The sequence below is a fragment of the Nycticebus coucang genome, chromosome 6, assembly GCF_027406575.1.
Source record: "Nycticebus coucang isolate mNycCou1 chromosome 6, mNycCou1.pri, whole genome shotgun sequence".
Lineage (NCBI taxonomy): Eukaryota > Metazoa > Chordata > Mammalia > Primates > Lorisidae > Nycticebus > Nycticebus coucang.
Window position 1 is genome coordinate 6,859,382 of NC_069785.1, and position 14,623 is coordinate 6,874,004.

Sequence of the window (14,623 nt, forward strand, 5' to 3'; positions counted from 1 at the left end):
GGGTGTAAGCTTCCAGCTTCTTCAGCCGAGTGTTTTCAGGCCGAGCACCATAGGTGGTGGCTGTTCTCTCCCTCCCTCCCTCCCTCCCTCCTTCCCTCTCCCCCTTTCCCTCCCTTCCTCCCTTCTTCCCTCTCTCCCTCTTTCCTCTCTTTGTCCCTCTCTCCTCCCTCCCTCCCTTTCTCCCCCAAATCCCTCTCCTTCTCCCCCCATCCCCAGCTCAATTCTTCTAAGTATTAGCAGTTATTCTGCCTTGCAAATAAGATTCCCTTTTATGGTAGATTTGGGAGGGTGTATGTGTGGCATGGGATGGAAAGAGTTTAGAAGGTAAAAATGCAAAGTATACAGTTACGATTTAATAAAAATTAAGTTTAAAAAAAAAGAAAAACAAAATAGAAAGCAGGGCCACAGGCTCATGTCAACCTATGAAGATGTTCTATATTATAGAAGAAAGGAAGTTTTAGAAGGCAAATATCTGCACATTAAATCTAATGGATCTCTGATTGGCTCAGCTCCGGTGATGCAATTATCCCTGCACCAATCACTGTAGCTGGAGGGAGAGGGCAGAATAATTAGCAGGTCCTGGGAAACATTATTCAAAAGCGAGTCAATCAAAGAAGGCTTCATGGTAGAGATGGACTTTGAGCTGAAAGGGGAGGAGAATTTAGAGAAATTGAGCAGGGGAGATAGATACCCCATCCTTTCCATTTTTTGCTCTGTTCCTGGGAACACATTGGGCACAATATGGTAGATCAGAGCCATGGAATGGTGTCCTATCCCGGCTCCCCTTCACACTTCACGTGGCTGAGCCTCTTCCAACACCCATCTTTCAAGCTTTGCGTGGGCTTGCTCTGCTGCGTGTTGATGGTTATATATGATCTGCCCTGATGTCTGTGCAAAGGAGATGAAAGAGGCTCATGGTGTATTAGTGACCCTGGTGCAAGCTTTTCATGTTTCAGAATGTTAATTTACATAGCCAGAGAGAGCCAGGAGGACAGACACCTTCCTCCAGAAAGTCATCAGTACAGAGGAATTAGGCTCAAAGGAAAAGACGTTTCGTATGCTGACGGTTGACCTTTGACAACTTGCAAGTCACACACCAATTAAACTTATTAGTGTAAGTTACTCGCGGCTACGTGGTACTAGAGAGAGGGTGCAGGGAGTCTGAGTAATCAGGTTGAATGGCTTGGCAACACTGTTTTGTAGAGGTCAAAGGCAATTGGGAGTCAGTTGTTTTTTGTCATATAGTTTGAGCAGAAGAAAAGGGGTGATTAGAGTTTTAAAGCAGATCTTTAAAGCTCCACTGGCCAAAATCTGTATGTTCCAGGAAATAGAAGATCCTTTTTGGGGGTGTCGAAGAAGGGGAAGGCTGGTAGATAAGTGTGTAGTTAATCACAAGCAACCTCATTGCCAAACAGCAAAATAGGACATAGGCAATCTCCAGGTTACCAACGCAATGGGTTCTGTAGGTTTGGTCTTCAGTTGAATTTGTAGGTAAGTTGGAACAGGTACATTTACTATTACCTGTATAGCCTCCATTTCTGAGTCTGAGTTGTACGTAAGGTGGATGTTTGTAACTCAGGGACTGTCTGTATACTTAGGGACACTATTAAATGAGCAAGTTTGAAAAATAAGATGTTTCCTTAACCAGATCATATTCATTTATTTTGAAGCTTAAAGATTTTTTTGTTGCTTGTTTTTAAAAAGTCACTTTCCATTATACCAAATATTTGTCAATTCGCCAATCTATTTTATTTTATTTATTTTATTTTTATTTTTTATTTTTTTTAGAGACAGAGTCTCACTTTGTCACTCTCCGTAGAGTGCTGGGCGTCACAGCTCACAGCAACCTCCAGCTCTTGGGCTTAGGTGATTCCCTTGCCTCAGCCTCCCTAGTAGCTAGGACTACAGGCACCTGCCACAATGCCCAGCTATATTTTTTGTTGTTGCAGTTTGGCCGGGGCCAGGTTTGAACCCACCACCCTCGGTATATGCGGCCAGCACCCTATTCACTGAGACACAGGTGCCACCCTCGCCAATCTACTTTAAATGCAATTTCAAATTTTTGCTTATCATCATTAAGGAGCAAATGTTGCTAAACTGTGTCAACAGAAGATTTTGAAATTCATAGGAGCACTTTTTGTTTTCAATTTAGAAATCTCATACTATAAAATGTGGTTAAGACCATTCCCAGCAAAGGCGAGTCAGCACCATCTTGCATGACCTTGGGCAAGTTGCTACAGGTGTCCTAGAGCTTAGGACTCAGTAAAGTTTAGGGTGACATCTACATTTATAGTGCTATACATTGACGATCCAGTGCCCTGGAGGTCAGAAGACTTCAATTATCCTTTAGTTTCCTATTTGATCTGTTAGACAAAACAAAGAGGATAAGGGGCTGATCCTGGTGTTTGCCCTGCTTGGTGCCAGGCTGGGTTCTCTTTAGGTTACTGCACTTACCGTAAGAATATTGTGTGATCATGTCTTTATTTCTAAGTACAGATTTATGAAATACAATGTTGATCTCACCATCTCCTGCCTGAAATTCTTTAAAAGCTTATTTGTGTGGCAAAAAAAAACCCAGCCTGGGATAGACGATCTCACTCACTGTACTGCCCCATTTCCCATCGGTTTCCCCACAAAACATGACCAGTCCCACCAGATTATTTGCATTCTGGAGTTCAGGACTTGCTGATTTCTCAGCTGTTTTTACTACTCTGCCCAGAAAACGTCTGCTGTCCTTCAGATACAGCCCAGATGTGACCCTCTTTATGATACACGCTGAGAGGAGTCCCTTCCGCTGGTGTCCGTAACATCTTCTGGGATTGTTTACGTTACATACTCCCTTTGCCCAGTAAACTCCGAAATCCTCCAGGACAGCAGCTGGGCCCTCCTCACCAGGCATCCTCAGGATCTCCAGCTAAACACTCAGTACCTGGTGTTCACCAAATACTTGTAGAAGGAATGAATTAGCAAACCTACAGATTGATAACTTATAAAATAATTTTAAAGAAGAGTAGCCGTAACAACATTTTTTTTTGAGACAGAGCCTCAAGCTGTCACCCTGGGTAGAGTGCTGTGGCATCACAGCTCACAGCAACCTCCAACTCCCAGGCTCAAGCAATTCTCCTGCCTCCGCCTCCCAAGTAGCTGGGACTACAGGTGCCCACCACAATGCCTGGCTATTTTTTTGGTTGCAGCCGTCATTGTTGTTTGGCGGCCCGGGATGGATTTGAACCCACCAGCTCAGGTGTATGTGACTGGTGCCTTAGCTGCTTGAGCCACAGGCGTTGAGCCACAACATTTTCATTTTGAAATAGTTTCTTTGATTTAGAAATTTTAAACCTCATATTTCATCAAGGAAAATTATAGGCCAGGGGTGGTGGCTCACATCTATAATCTCAGCATTTTGAGAGGCCAAGGCAAAGAGGATCATTTGAGGCCAGGAGTTCAATATCAACCCAGGCAACAGAAGAAGACCCCATCTCTACAAAAAATAAAAAAAAAAATTAGCCAGGCACTGTGCACATGCCTGTAGTCCCAGCTGCTCCAGAGGCAAAGACGGGAGGATACTTGAGCCCTGAAGGAGAGGGGAACTGTGATCATACCACTACCCTACAACTTGGGAGCAAGATCCTGCCTCTTAAAAGAGAAGGAAATTATGAAGTACAGGTTGCCAGAGCAACCTGTCCAGAGGCCAGTTTGGCAATGTGTATTAAAACATTAGAGGCAATATCTTTTTTTTTTTTCTTTATCACCCTTGGTACAGTGCTGTGGCATCACAGCTCACAGTAACTTCCAGCTCCTGGGCTTAGACGATTCTCTTGCCTCAGCCTCCTGAGTAGCTGGGACTACAGGCGCCCACCATAATGCCTGGCTATTTTTTTGTTTGTTTGTTTGCAGTTTGGCCAGAGCCAGGTTTGAACCTGCCACCCTCGGCATATGGGGCCGGCGCCCTACCCACTGAGCCACAGGCACCAAATGTCTTAAACTAGGAATTCTTTTTTTAATATTTTGTCATAAGAAAATAATTGAGTATATGCTCAAAGATTTAGTTATAAAAATATTACCATGAGGTATGCTGAAGTATTATTTATAATTAAAAAAATGAAAACAACTGAAACGTCCAATGATAGAGGCCTGGTTAAATAACTTACGGCATAGCTTTATAAATATTGGAGCTGCTGAGAATCATGCCTATATAGAAAACATACATCAACACAGGAAAGTGTTCACGAGTGGCTGCCAAATGAAAAATAAAATTACGCCATAATAAAAAAAGTTGTTTCATTTTTATATAATTTATATATAGATAGAAAAATATAAGTAAAAACATTTTGCTAGTGATTATCTCTGAGTTATAATGGTTATATTTGTAATTTGTTTTTATATTTTCTTCATGTTTCATTCATTACTATGGCTATGTTTTAATACTTAATTTTTAAAAAATTTTTATTTTATTTATTTATTTTGAGACAGTCTGACTCTGTCACCGTATTAGGGGTCCTCAAACTGTGGCCCGCGGGCCACATGAGGCGGTGTGATTATATTTGTTCCCGTTTTGTTTTTTTACTTCCAAATAAGATATGTGCAGCATGCATAGAAATTTGTTCATAGTTGTTTTTTTTTTAAACTATAGTCTGGCCCTCTAACGGTCTGAGGGATGGTGAATTGGCCCCCTGTTTAAAAAGTTTGAGGACGCCTGCCTAGGTGGTCACAGCTCACAGCAGCCTTAAACTCTTGGGCTTAAGTGATCCTTTTGCCTCAGCCTCCTGAGTAGCTAGGACTACAGGCACCTGCCACACACAGCTAGTTTTTTCTATTTGCTCTTGCTCAGACTGGTCTCCAACTCCTGAGTAATCCACCTGCCTCGGACTCCCAGAGTTTAGGATTATAGGCGTCAGCCACCGTACTTGGCCCTTAATGCTTAGTTATTAAAAATAATTCTTGCCAGATCAGACAAGACTTATCTGTAACTTGAACCTGAATAGACACTAATTCATCTCCTTATTTACATCTGGTCCTCCCTTGGAAAGCCTTCGGAGAAGATCCAGCTTGATATTACTACTAACAAGCCAGTTGGTGTCGCAGGATGTGTATTCTGCTACCGTGACATGAATCCATCTCAATTATAATTCCCAGTGCTGTGTTCATTTTGTTTATATTTGCCCTCAAACAAATGTATTACCATTCCTTATCTTCTGTAGGACTTAATAAGCCTTGTACCTATTATTCTACAAAGTATTGGTCTCCGTTACTTCAAAAGTTCATAAACGACAAGTTTAGATAGTCGCTCCTGATTTTTCTGCCCAGCAAAAAGTGCGCCTGACACGATACTTTGGCACAGATGCCAGGGCCACTGTCTCCTTCTCTGACTCTAGTTCGTTCAGAGAACCTCTCTTGGGTAAAGGGTACTACCACAAGTTTTCAGTTTATAACAACGAAATTTCAGAACTTTTGGCCAGGGTGGTGGCTCATGGCTGTAATACTAGCACTCTGGGAGGTAGAGGGTGGTGGATTGCTTGAGCTCAGGAGTTTGAGACCAGCCCGAGCAAGAGTGAGACCCCATGTCTACTAAAAATAGAAAAATTAGCAGGGTGGTGCCTATAGTCCTAGCTACTTGAGAGGCTAAGGCAAGAGGATTGCTTGAGCCAAAGAATTTGAGGTTGCTGTGAGCTATGACATCATAGCACTCTACCCAAGGGTGACAGAATGAGACTCAGTCAAAAAAAAAAAAAAAAAAGGAAGAGAGAAAAAAAGAAATTTCAGAACTTTTGTCCAGGGCTGGGTTTGAACCCACCACCTCCAATATATGGGGCTGGAGCCCTATTCCTTTGAGCCACAGGTGCTGCTCCAGAACTTTTATATTAATTAAAAGTAATATGTTAGGCCAGGCATGGTGGCTCATGCCTATAATACTAGCGCTCTGGGAGGCCAAGGACAGTGGATTGCCTGTGCTCAGGAGTTCCAGACCAGCCTGAGCCAGAGATAGACTCCATCTCTAAAAATAGCCAGGTGTTGATGTGGGTGTCTTTCATCCAAGCTACTTGGGAGGCTGAGGTAAGAGAATTGCTTGAGCCCAAGAGTTTGAGGTTACTGTGAGCTATGATGCCATGGCATTCTACCGAGGGTGACAAAGTGAGACTCTGTCTCAAAAATAAATAAATAAATACGATATGTAGGTGGTTGTAAACATTTTTCAAGCAAACACAGACACATACAGCAATAAATCAACATCTTGAGAAATTGTTTCTCTCTCTATGTATATATATTTAAATAGATTGTACTCTACATACTGTTCTGCATTTATTTTTAAAAGTAAGTTAAAATAAATTTTATTTGTTTTAGAGACAGGGTCTTGCTATGTTGCCCAAGCTGGTCTCAAGCTCCTGGGCTTATGCAATCCTCTCACCTCAGTCTTTTGAGTAGCTGAGACTACATTCCACCTGGCTACTTTTTAAAATGTATTCTGCACCTATTTCCCTATCCCTGTATATCTACTTTTATATCTTTAAATGGCTATTTAAATAGAATTCCATTGTATCAATATATGATTTCTTTATTCAATCCCCCTATCGATAAATATTTAGATTTTTTTCTAGTTTTTCTCTGCTAGGTACACACTAACAGTGCTACAATGAACAACCATTTCCATACTTATTTCTTTAGGGTAAATTCTTTTCTTTTCTTTTTTTTTTTTTTTGGCCGGGGCCTGGTTTGAACCTGCCACCTCTGGTATATGGGGCCAACGCCCTATTCCTTGAGCCAAGGCGCCACCCTCTTTAGGGTAAATTCTTTTTTTATTTTTATTTTTATTTATTTTTTGTAGAGACAGAGTCTCACCTTACTGCCTTCAGTAGAGTGCCATGATGTACACAGGACTCACAACAACCTCTAGCTCTTGGGCTTCCGTGATTCTCCTGCCTCAGCCTCCCAAGCAGCTGGGATTACAGGCGCCTGCCACAACGCCCGGCTATTTTTTGGTTGCAGTTCAGCCGGGGCTGGGTTGTGAACCCGCCACCCTCGGTATATGGGGCCGGCGCCCTACTCACTGAGCCACAGGCACCACCCAGGGTAAATTCTTAAGAGAATATTACTTTTATAGGAGCTTGGCTAACCCCTACAGCTTCCCCGTCTTTGTGGTAGCCTTGTGTGGAGGTAAAGTCTTGCTGAATGTTGATTGTTTTGAGCATCAATGTCACAAATACTAGATAAGCAGCAGATGAAGGAATGGCTGCTGTAATTGAGAACACTGCAAAGAGAGACATGTCATTCCTTCATCATCTCTCTCACCTCGTGTTTCGGAAGAAATGTTTAAAAATCAGCGTGATAGCTCATTTTCATATAGCCATCATTAATGTTTCTCTCTGCTCCTTTCAATTTTGTTATTAGGACATTAGGATTACAATATAGCCTCCCACCCAAAAAAACTTAGAAAAGAAAGAGATTGCTCTCTGAGTTATTTTGTGAAGGCAACACATAATATTCAGGACAGAGATGTGCAAAGCAACGTTAAAGAGACAGAATGACTGTGGGCTTGTTGACTTTAACTAATTGCTTGTTTTATCTAATGCTAAATCTCCCTTAAGGAGGACATGGATCCATTAGCTTATCTCAGCTTAATGACAATAATCAGTCGAACTGTCTGCTTTCACTCTTAACTAATTCTTTGCTCACCATTCTGATTATAACTTGACTTTCTTTAAGAAATTGCCCACAAAGAAAGCATGAGAATTCTGTATCAGAATTTGAACATGGGGTGAATAAGTTGGCACTCTGTTTTTGTTTTTTTTTTGGTCAGGCTAGTGAATTTATTTAATGTTCAATGCCTCTTCGAAGTCAATACTGTCTTGTGTGCTGACAAAATTGTCTGTGTCTACAAGCCTGGAGGCCACGGGCTCACTGCTTTCCCAGATGAAGGACTGTATTCTCCGTTTCTGTGATGACATAACTGTTTCTCTCTTCAGTTTCAGTAGGATCATCTTACACTTTATATTCTTCTGTGTGTAATTTTATATACAATATAATCTTTGTATCTGTTATTAATGACTGTGTTCCATTAAGTTACATTACATTTGACCATTCCTGCATTGTTGAACTTTGAGGTTGTTTTTGGCGTTTGGTCTGATAAATGATTTTGTTACCTAAAAAATTTCTTATGAATGGATTTTTCTTGTTTTGTACTTTTCCTTTAGAATTTTTCAAAATGGGACTCTCGGATCATACGTTTTGCTGAACTGAACCAATTTACCACCAGTGTTGTGGATTGTTATATATTTTTCCTTATCGTTATGTCACCTTGGATTCTATTATTAAAATATTTTATATGAGAATTTTATCAGGGCCGGGTGTGGTGGCTCACACCTGTAATCCTAGCAATCTGGGAGGCTGAGGCAGGTGGACTGTTTTAGCTCAGGAGTTGGAGACCAGCCTGAATGAGAGGGAGACCCCTGTCTCTACTAAAAATAGAGAAAACCAGCTGGTCATTGTGGCAGGAGCCTGTAGTCCCAGCTACTCAGGAGGCTGAGACAAGAAAATCACTTGAGCCCAAGAGTTTCAGGTTGTTGTGACTATGATGGTACCAGAGCACTCTACCCAGGGTGACAGAATAAGCCTGTCTCAAAAAGAAAAAAAAAAAATCTAGCAATATAATGCAATGTAAAAAGAGTGGTGTATTTCTATTTCTTGATCCATCAATTTTTAGACATCTATAATAGGCTTTCTGTTATGATAGATAAGGATTTTGCTCTCTTAAATTATTATTCCCTCTGCTTTCCCAACCTAATACCCCAAAATAGTTATATTACGTTTTATTAATTTAATATTCACCGTTCCCTTGTTACGCTTATATAATTATTACTTACAGCTGGGCATTGGACCCTAGTATGGCTTCCCTGTACTTTTCCTCAAATTAATATTTGTTTTGCTTTTTAATTTTTTTAATATTCTTTAATCCTACTGTTAATTTTTCCCACTCTTTCTAATAACCTTTCAATATACTTTTGCTTAGGATAATTACATCATGTAATCCATCAGTTCCCTTTTTCTTCTTGGCAGCATCCTGACTCTAGGCCTCCTTCTCTCCCCTACGGCTTGTTGCATCCATGGCCTGTCGCCCAGATATCTTCCTGAGACTCCTCTGCTGTGGTCCTTGGAATTATTTCTTCATTTCTCTGTGATCGGATTTACTAATTCCTGGATTTCCTGTCTCTTTCTGGATTTTCTTACTTTTGGCCAAGTACATCCATCTCTAATTGGTTAAAAAGATGATATAATCATGCAGAAATCTAGATTATCGACATTTCAAATGGCACCCTACCCCTTTACTCCTTCTTTCAATCAGTTTAGAGCCCTTGATGTTCCTGGGGGTAAAAAGCAAAATTCCCCAAGGAAGCAGGAAGAATGCTCTGAAGTCACACTGGTGGAGAAATAGTGGAAGATGATTCCATTCCACCCTTCCTTGAAGGATGGCCTCTGTAGCAGCCCGGTGGACTCCCAGGGGTCTATCACAGTTCTCAGTAAGGCAGCTGAACTGAAGACCTCCAGGAAGACCGCCTGGCATCTGTGGATGAAGGCACGTCTCCTCCAGCCCCTTCCATCCTGGCCAGGACAGAAAGCCAAGGGAGTGTCGTTGCCTGACTTTCTCCTGCCTTGCCTAACCCCCGTTTCTAGGTCTGGAGAGCTGACATCTCAGGAGTACACATCCCAAGGCAGCTGGCCGGGAGTCCCAAAGGCCCTGGTCAAGTTCCGTCCAGCCCCTCTGAGCGCTGTTTACTAGGAACAGGAACTGTGGCTATGGCTGGTCTAAAGTTCAATTGTCCAACCCCACGTTAGGGAAGAAGATCCAGGCCCAGAGGAAAAGCTCAAACCCCTTCCTCCCTCATAGGTTAGGGTGGAGCTTCAGTGTGATTCCCTGATGAGAGTTTACCTTTGAGCTGAAAGGGCTCCTAAAGGCAGTAAGGAACGAGAGAGGTGTGCAGCCCTTCCCTTCACGCCTGTTCGGTCCTTTTCTGTTCTGCCCCAGAGCTTGGCCATGACCTCCATTTACCACCCAGACAGAGATGAACACTGAAAAGTGGACTAAGGCTGGTGTGGTGGCTCACACCTGTAATCCCAGTGCTTTGGGAGGTTTAGGCGAGAAGATTGCTTGAGGCCAGGAGTTCTAGAATATTCTGTGCAACATATCGAGACCCCCATCTTTATAAAAAATGTTTAAAATTAGCTGGATGTGGTGGTGGCCACTTATCCCAGCTGCTCAGGAGGTTGAGGCAGGAGGATCACTTGAGCCCAGCAGGATTTTGAGGCTATGGTGAGCTACAATCACACCACTGCACTCCAGCCTGGGCCACATAATGAGACTCTGTCTCTAAAACAATTAAATAAAAATTTTAAAAAGTAGAATGCACTCCATACCCTTGCCAGCATAGGCTACAACCTTATGAACATCTGCCTTCGCCTGAAGGGTCTGACTAGTCACCCAGACTCTTCCAAAGCTTTTAAGTTGGTGGTTGAATATTTTCACAAGGCCAAGGGCATGGTGATGACAACCTCACCGTGCCTGCCCTTGAGTCATGCTGGTCCTGTCTGGACTGGTTGCTTTTTACACCTAGAATGCAATCGTCCCATCCTCCTCCTCTACTCCCCTCCCTGAGATTCCTGGTACTTCCATCTTGTGTTGGGCCCCTGTTTTCTCTCTCACATAATCTTCTTTTATACTTTACTACTTATTTGGGGGTTTTTGTCGTCGTTGTTGTTGTTTTAGACAGAGTCTCACTTTGTTGCCCTGGGTAGAAAGCCGGGGCATCTTAGCTCATAGCAACATCAAACTCTGGGGCTCCAGCAATCTTCTTTCTTCTTCTTCTGGGGCTCCAGCAATCTTCTTTCTTCTTCTTCTGGGGCTCCAGCAATTTCTTCTTCCTTCTTTCTCCTTTTCCTCTTCCCCTCCTTCACTTCCTCCTCTTCTTCGACAGAGTCTCACTATGCCACCCACAGCGATCTCAAGCTCTTGGGCTTAAGCGATTCTCTTGCCTCAGCCTCCCAAGTAGCTGGGACTACAAGCGCCTGCCACAAAGCCTGGCTACTTTTTTGTTGTAGTTGTCATTGTTGTTTAGCAGGCCCAGGCTGGGTTTGAACCCGCCAGCCCTGGTGTATGTGGCCTGTGCCCTAGCCACTGAGCTACAGCACCACGCCTCAAGCGACCCTCTTGCTTCAGCCTCCTGAGTAGCTGGGACTATAGGTGCCCACCACAACATGCAGCTATTTTTTAGAAATGGGGTCTCGCTCTTGCTTAGGCTGCTCTCAAACTCGTGAGCTCAAGCAATCCGCCCACCTCGGCCTCCCAGAGTGCTGGTCCATTTTTGGTGGAGTGCATCCTCCAGGTGCGTGCTGAGAACAAGTGTATGAGAGATCCAAAGAAAAAGGTAGAGACTTTGCCCTTGCAAGTAAAAACTCTATTCCATTCTCACACAGGATTAATGTTTTGTTTGGATATATGTTTGGTTTTGAATGAAAATAATATTCCTTCAACATTTTGAAGGCTAAGAAATCTGATGGCATTTTATTTTCTGTTCCTTTCTAAAGTCATGTTTCTTTTTTATTTCCAGAAGCTTATAGAGTCTTCTCTCTCTCTTTCTCTTTTTTTTGTAGAGACAGAGTCTCACTTTACCGCCCTCGGTAGAGTGCCGTGGCCTCACACAGCTCACAGCAACTTCCAGCTCCTGGGCTTAAGCGATTCTCTTGCCTCAGCCTCCCGAGTAGCTGAGACTACAGGCGCCTGCCACAACACCCAGCTATTTTTTTGTTGCAGTTTGGCTGGGGCCGAGTGTGAACCTGCCCATTCTGTATACGTGGCCGTCGCCCTACCTATTGAGCCACAGGCACCACCTTTTTTTTTTTTTTTTTTTTTGCAGTTTTTGGCCTGGGCCGGGTTTGAATTCACCACCTCTGGTATATGGGCCTGGCGCTCTACTCCTTTGAACCACAGATGCTGCCCAGAATCTTCTCTTTCTTAGCATTTCAGATTATGAGAATCATGAGTGAGCCTTGATTTTTAGCCATTATGCTAGTACTGGTGGGCACTTTGTTTCTGAGAAAAGGGTTTTGGAATTTTTAAAAATTGATTTCCTATTTCTTGTTTTCTCTATTTTCTTTTTCTGGACCTTCTATTATTTGGATGTTTGGGGTGTTGGACCCTTGGACTGGTCCTTTCATTTTTTTAATAGTATCTGCTTTTTGGGTTTTTTGAGACAAAGTCTCACTCTGTTGCCCTGGATAGAGTGTCATGGAGTCATAGCTCACAGCAACCTCAAACTCTTAGGAGCCTCAAACTCGAGCAATCCTCCTGCCTCAGCCTCCTGAGAAGCTGGGATTGTAGGCATCTACCACCATGCTTGGCTATCTTACTTCCCTATTGGAGCTTTTTCTTGCACATTATATAACTTCTGGTTGTGTGCTCATGGCTAAGAGTAGGTAACTATTGGAAGCTGTAAACTTCACTACAGGGTTATCTGGCTAGACCATTTGCTGGGAAAGCCCCAGTGTCAGAATCTTCAGATCTTTCCTCCTGAGCTCCCCCTCAAAAAGTCTTACAATATTTTACCAGAGAGGGAAGTGTGCTTGGCAGATGTCTCAGAGCCCTGCCAGGGAAGAGGACTGGAAGCTAACATTCCACCGTTAGTACTGAGAAACCGTGCACGGAAGAACCCAAGGGGTGCCATGCGTAGCCCACCCCAGAAGACACCAGGCAGCTGGTGTAGTCATTTAACCCCGTTTGCAGAAAGCCATTCACAGCCTCAACTCTGCCAGACATTCTCTGTTTTATCTTCTCCAAAAGACAAAACTTCAGGCTTCCGCCAGTTCACCAAAGAACGTTCCCTGTTGGCACAGAATGGAGGAGGGGATCTAAGGATTTAATTGTTTCCTACATAGATTGTCCACACTCTTCCTTTGTTCCTGGTCCCGCAGGATTTTGGGGGAGTAGGTTGGTCAATGGCCACCTTCCCTCTGCGGCTTTGATTTCAGCTTTCTAGGATCTGTTAAATCAACTATCACTCATTCAACCACTTTCTAGATTCTAAAATGTGTGGCTGTTATCTCTTCTCCTGTACTCTCTGATCTTGTGGGGTTTTGTCTTTTAAAAAATCTTCAGTGTGGGTCTAGTCAGGTTTGGGGAGGGAATAAAATTAGAAAGCCATCATCTTAGTTCAGAAGTCCTTTGAAACTCCTCCTCCCTTGGCTTCTGAGCCACTGTGGCCCCCCGAGTGCTGCCTTTGACCACTGGCTGCCCAGCTCAGGATCCTGGCTCGCTCTTCTCTTTGTGACCCCTGAATGCAGAAGGGCCTCAGAACTCACCTCTGAACGCTTCTCTTACAGATATTTACTCCTGAATGGGCTTCCTCCAGTCCTGGGCTCTAAAAACCACTACTGTGCTTATGCTTCTCAAATTTACATTTCCAGGCTGACCTCTCTTTTCTTTTTCTTTTTAATTTCAATAGATTTTAGGGGGTACAGTGGCTTTTTGAGATGTGGATGAATTGCACAGTGATGCAGTCAGGGCTTTTAGCGTACCCGTCCCCCAGATAGTGTGCCTCACTCACTCCCCTTCCTTCTGAATTCAGAAATGCCTATGCAGAGTCCCAGGAGCATCACAGATCATCCACCCTCCCCTCCCCAAACCAACCCTCCTCCAGACCTCTCCTCAGTAAAAGACACCACCGTGTAGCAGTTACTCAAGCTAAAAACCTTGACCTCGTTCCTTGATTCCTTTTGTTCTCTCGCATTTGATCCCTCAGAACATCCTGTAGGCTCTTTTTAAGATGTAGCCCAAATCTGGCCACTTCTCACCATGTTGACCACCACTTCAGAGACGTTTCAGGGGCCAGCTTAGATAACACAGTGCCTCTTCCTGCACACTCACAAACACACATGCATACACCCAGTTTCAACCCAGCATCACGGAATATATTCACTTTTTCTCTCTTTCTATTTGCAATCCCTTCCCAACATGGAAACCTGGCTCCTATTATCATCTCAAAGTGTTGCAGCAAACACATCTTTGAGTCTGAGGCCCCTGCATTCCAGAAAAGAACGTGAGGTATAAAGTATGCAGCCGACCCCAGAGGACACCAGGTAGTTTGTACAGAGCTTTCACGTTTGTGAATTGTGTAATGATGTGCGTGACGTGGAGGAACCAAGATAACTCACTATTATGATTTGCTTTTATAGGTGTTCCTTTTGTATAATTTCTTTCTTTTTTTTTTTTTTTTTAGAAACAGAGTCTTACTTTGTTAGCCTGGGTAGCATGCCATGGCCACAGCTCACAGCAACCTCCAACTCCTGGGCTTAGGCGATTCTCTTGCCTCGGCTTTCCGAGTAGCTGGGACTACAGGCACCCGCCACAGCGTCTGGCTATTTTTTTTGTTGCAGTTGGCTAGGGCCGGGTTGGAACCCACCACCCTTGGTATATGGGGCCGGCGCCCTACCCACTGAGCCATAGGTGCCACCCACTTTTGTATAATTTCTTTTGGGAATTGTTTTTAGAGACTAAAGTTGCCTGGCACTGATAACTTTATATTAATACTTAATTCATCAAATAATCAAAATATGTTCTGCTTTTTCTGGACAAAGAGTG

The 14,623-nt window shown here is 43.3% G+C and overlaps 1 protein-coding gene across 5 annotated transcripts in view; it reads left to right on the forward strand.

The window, feature by feature from the left end:
• The window catches only part of CDKL1 (cyclin dependent kinase like 1), a 61,787-nt gene that overhangs the window by 31,850 nt on the left and 15,314 nt on the right, over positions 1–14,623 (forward strand). The gene's annotated exons all lie outside the window — the stretch shown is intronic.